Genomic DNA, 5,456 nt, shown 5'->3' with positions numbered 1-5,456 from the left:
CAAAAAAGAATTCACAGTAGAATTTAGAAAATACTCTGAGATAAAAAACAAAAATAAAACAAATCATAACTTATGAGATGCAGCAAAAGCAGTGCTCAGATGGAAATTCTGTGAACAACTTTCTTAAGAAAGATCTCAAATCAATAACATAACTTTATCACTCTGTAAAGAAGAGAGAAAGAAAAGCAAGCAGAAGGAAGAAAATAATAAAGATTTGAGTGCAAATTAATGAAATCAGAAATAGAAAAACAATAGATAAAAATGAACGAAACAAAAAAATTGTTTCTTTGGAAACAGCAACAAAATTGACAAACTTTTATCTAGATTTACCAAGAAAAAAGAGAGAAGACTGAAATTACCAAAATCAGGAGAGAAAGTAGGTACTTTCTAGATGGTACTACCAACCTTACAGTACTAAAAAAGATTTCAAGAGAATACTATGAACAATTGTATGCCAACAAATTAGATAACGTAGATGAAATGGGCAAATTCTTAGAGGCACATAAACTACCAAAGCTGACTCAAGAATAAATATAAAATCTGAACAGACTTACACTAAGCAAAGCAATTGAATTAGCAATTAGAAAAAAAAAAACTTTCAACAAAAAAAATTCAAGATTAGATGACCTCATTGGTGAATTCTACCAAATGTTTAAAGAATGAACACCAAAAATAGAAGAGAGAGGAACATTTCCTTGCTCATTCTGTGGGGCCGGTATTACACTCATACCAAAAGACAAAGACTTTACAATAAAAAGTAAAATTAGAGACTAATATTCTTTATGAATATAAGTGCAAAATCCGTAACAAAATACTAGAGACAAAATCTGGAATTGTATAAAAAGAATTATAAACCATGACCAAGTGGGAATTGTCCCAGAAATGCAAGGGTGGTTGAGCACAGGAAAATCAATGTAGTACACCATATTAATAGAATGAAGGGGGAAAAAACCGCCATGATCATTCTAATACGTGCAGAAAAAGCATTTGAGAAAATCCAAAATTATTGCATAATAAAAACACCCAACAAACCAAAAAATAGCAAACTACTCAACCTGATAAAGTTCATCTGTGAAGAACCCACAGATAACATTATTCAGCATGATGCAAGAGTGAAAGCTTTCCTCTAAGATCAGAAACAAGACAAGGACGTCCACTTTTGCCACATTTATTCAATATTATGTTAGAAGTTCTAGCCAGGGCAATTAGCAAGTAAAAGAAATAAAAGTCATCTGGACTGGAAAGAAAGAAGTAAAATTATTTCTGTTCACAGATGACATGGTCTTATATATAAAAAATCCCAAATAATCTATTTAAAAACCCCAAAACATTGGTGCTCATAAAGAGTTCATCAAAGCTACAGGATATGGCCAGGCACAGTGGCTCATGCCTGTAACCTCAGCACTTTGGGAGGCTGAGGTGGGCAGATCATATGAGGTCAGGAGTTCAAGACCAGCCTGGCCAACATAATGAAACCCCATCTCTACTAAAAATACAAAAATTAGTTGGGCATGGTGGTGGGTGCCTATAATCCCAGCTACTCAGTAGGCTAAGGCAGGAGAATCACTCGAACCTGGGAAGCGGAGGCTGGAGTGAGCTGAGATCGTGCCATTGCACTCCAGCCTGGGTGACAAGAGTGAGGCTCCGTCTCAAAATAAATAAATAAATAAATAAATAAATAAATAAATAAATAAATAAAATAGTTTACAGGATACAAAATCAATATACAAAAATCAATTATGCTTCTATTATACAGTAGCAATGAACAATCTAAAGATGACATTAAGAAAACAATTCCATGTACAATAGCATCAGAAAGAATGCCTAGGAATAAATTTAACCAAAGAAGTACAAGACTTGTACACTAAAACTGCAAAACATTGTTGAAAGAAATGAAAAAAAAAAGGCCTAAATATATTGGAAAAACATCCATATTCATGGATTGGAAGACTTAACATTGTTAAGAGGGCAACTATCCCAAGCAAGTTACAAATTCACGCATCCTGACTTCAAAACTCACTAGAAAGCAACAGTTATCTAAAGAGTGTGTTACTGGCATTATAGACATGTAGAGTAATTGTGTATAATTGAGAGTCTAGAAATCAACTCACAGATCTGAGGTCAATTGATTTCCAACTAGGTGCCAAGATCACTCCATGGAGAAGGAATAGTATTTTCAACAAATATGGTGGGGACAATTGTATATCCACGTGCAAAAGAATGAATTTGGACCTCTGCCTCACAAGACAGTAAAAATTAACTTGGGCCCTGGTGTGATTCTGTCCTGCGCAGCTGTTCTCTTGAGAGTAGTTGTTTATCTCTGTCTGCCTTCTCTCCCACCTAAGTGGGTGCCACTACTCGATGGAAGACTCAATGGACATGGTCGTGAGTCCCCTGAGACCCCAGAACAATCTTTTCCATTGTGAACTAAAGGCTGACAAAGATTATCACTTTCAAGTGAATAATGATGAAAATGAGCATCAGTTATCTTTAAGAACGGCCAGTTTAGGGGCTGATGCAAAGGATAAATTGCACATTGTTGAAGCAGAGACAATGAATTATGAAAGCAGTCCAATTAAAGTCACACTGGCAACTTTGAAAATGTCTGTACAGCCAACGGTTTCCCTTGGGGCTTTGAAATAACACTACCAGTGGTCTTACGGTTGAAGTGTGGTTCAGGGCCAGTGCATATTAGTGGACAGCACTTACTAGCTGTGGAGAAAGATTCAGAGGCAGAAGATGAAGAGCAGGAGGATGTGAAACTCTTAAGTATATCTGGAAAGTGATTTGCCCCTAGAGGTGGCAGCAAGTTTCCACAGAAAAAAGTAAAACTTGCTGCTGATGAAGAAGATGATGATGATGATTTTGATGATGAGGAAACTAAAGAAAAGGCACCAGTGAAGAAATCTATACAAGATACTCCAGCCAAAAATGCACAAAAGTCAAATCAGAATGGAAAAGACTCAAAACCATCAACACCAAGATCAAAAGGACAAGAATCCTTCAAAAAACAGGAAAAAATTCCTAAAACACCTAAAAGACCTAGTTCTCTAGAAGACATTAAAGCAAAAATGCAAGCAAGTATACAAAAAGCATATTGAACAGTCCTGGGGACTACTAGTAAATTAAGCCCAAAGGTGGGGAGAAAGAAAAAGGAGAGACAAATATAGTCCACACTGAGTGTCATCAACAATCCAGACTAAAGTTTTCTATTTTAATCTCAATCCCCTTTTCTGATTTGCCACCCATGCCTCTTCAGGCTGGAAGCCATGTCACTCTTGGTTCCCTAAAGCACTTTCTTCTGACTGCTGTGATTCAATGAACCTTGCCCTTTGCTTTCTATTACTTGTGCATTTGCCTCACCTCTGACCATGTTTTAAATCACGTTTTTATCTCCTTAGCTGCTCAATAAATATTTGAATGAAAAAAATTAACTTGAAATTGACTAAAGACTTAATATAAAAGCTAAAACTATAAAACTCTTCGAAGGAAATGTAGATGTAATTCTTTGTGATCTTGGATAGGTAACTTTTAAAAATATAACAGCAAAAGCACAAAAAAATAGGTAAATTGGACTTCGTCAAAATTTTAAAAATTGTATCACCAAAGAATACTATCAATAAAGTTAAAGGACAATTCACAGATTAGAAAACAATATTTGCAAGTCATATATTTGACAAAGGATCTAATAATAGACTATTTAAATCAATTTTGCAACTCAAAAACAAAAGACAGCAACCCAATTAAAAGTGGGCAAAGAACTTGAACAGATGTTTCTCCAAAGAAGATATACAAATGGCAAATGAGCACATGAAAAGATGCCCAGCATCATTAATCATTAGGGAAATGAAAATCAAAATTACAATGAGTTACCACTTCACTTCCACTAGGATGGCTATAATAAAGAAAAAAAAGGAAAATAAATTTTTGTGAGGATGTATACATATGACGTAGCAATTCAGTTCCACTCCTAGGTATCTATCAAGAGAACTAAAAACAGATGTACACTAACACTACCTTTATAGTAGCATTATTCATCATAGCCAAAAGTAGAAACAACCCAATCCCCATCAACTGATGAATGGATAAAAAAACGTTAGTGCATTCATACAATGGAATATGAGTCAGTCATAAAAAGAAAGAAGTAATGACAAATGCTACAACATGCATGAAGCTTGAAAATATTATGTTAAAAAAGCCAGTCATAAAGGACACATATTGTACGATTCCATTTGTATGAAATGTCCTAAATAGGCAAATCCATAGTAACAGAAATTAGATAGTGATTGCCCAAGGCTAGGGCAAGAGTGGAATGTGGAGTGATTGCTTAATTGGTAAGGAGTTTCCTTTTGGGGGTGATGAAACATTCTGGAATTACATAGTGGTGGTGTTGGTTGCACAACATTGTGAATATACTGAAAACCAATTGTACAGTTTACAATTGATAAAGTGGTGAGTTTTATGTTTTGTGATCTTTATCTTAATTTAAAAAATCCAAAATGAGGGTAAAAACCAAGAAAGCAGAAGCCACGGGGTCCAAGAAACAGGAGATACATTGGAAAGAGTTAGAATGATAGTGAAGGAAGTTCCTAGACACCCACTGCGCATGGAAGATAGAGCACAACCAGTTCAGTGGCTTCTGGGAGAATATCTGTGAGAAGATGAAATTGATATTGCTCCTGATGTGTTCAAAAGTATTGAGAGGAGATTTTGAAGATTGGGGAAGAATCTGAGCAAATATAAAGGAAACTAGGTGTATTCATTTGAGTTTTCCAGAAAAACGGAACCAGTAAGAGAGATGATGGATAGAAAGATACTCAAACAGACGATAGATAGATATAGATGATAGATATAGATGATAGATAGATAGATAGATAGACAGACAGACAGACAATAGATAGATGAGAGAGAAGAAGGAAAGAAGGAAGGAGGGAGGAAGGAAAGGAAAAAAGAAAGGGAGAAAAGGAGAAAGATGAAAAGATAAAGAGATTTATTATAAGGAATTGACTCACACAGTTACAAAGGCTAAGAAGTCCCAAGATCTGTATTCAGCAAGAGACCCAGGAGAGCTGATGGTAGAGTTCCAGACTGAGTCCAAAGGCCTGAGAATCAGGAGAGCTGATGGTGTAAGTTCCAGTCCAAGTTCAAGTCTGAAGGCAAGAGAAGACCAGTGTTCCAGCTCCAAGACAGACAGAGAGAGCAAATTTTCCCTTTCTCAGCCTCTTTATTTTATTCACTTCCTCAATGGATTGGATGAGGCCCACCCCATCAGCAAGGGCACTCTGCTTTACTCAGTCCACAGGTTCAAATGTTAATCTCATTCAGAAAACCCCTCACAGAAATGGCTAGAATAATGTTTAGCCACATAACCGGGTACCCATGGCCTTGTCAACATGACACATAAATCAATCATCAAACTAAGTCAGTTTAAAAAAATAATCCAGTTATTAATTTCA

The 5,456-nt window shown here is 35.8% G+C and overlaps 1 pseudogene; it reads left to right on the top strand.

Moving 5' to 3' along the window:
* The first annotated feature begins 2,282 nt into the window (after nucleotides 1–2,282).
* Nucleotides 2,283–3,101, top strand: LOC100585389 (annotated as a pseudogene).
* The last annotated feature ends 2,355 nt before the right edge of the window (nucleotides 3,102–5,456 follow it).

This window comes from Nomascus leucogenys, chromosome 17 (assembly GCF_006542625.1).
Source record: "Nomascus leucogenys isolate Asia chromosome 17, Asia_NLE_v1, whole genome shotgun sequence".
Classification (NCBI taxonomy): Eukaryota; Metazoa; Chordata; class Mammalia; order Primates; family Hylobatidae; genus Nomascus; species Nomascus leucogenys.
This window is presented reverse-complemented; position numbering and strand designations above follow the sequence as displayed.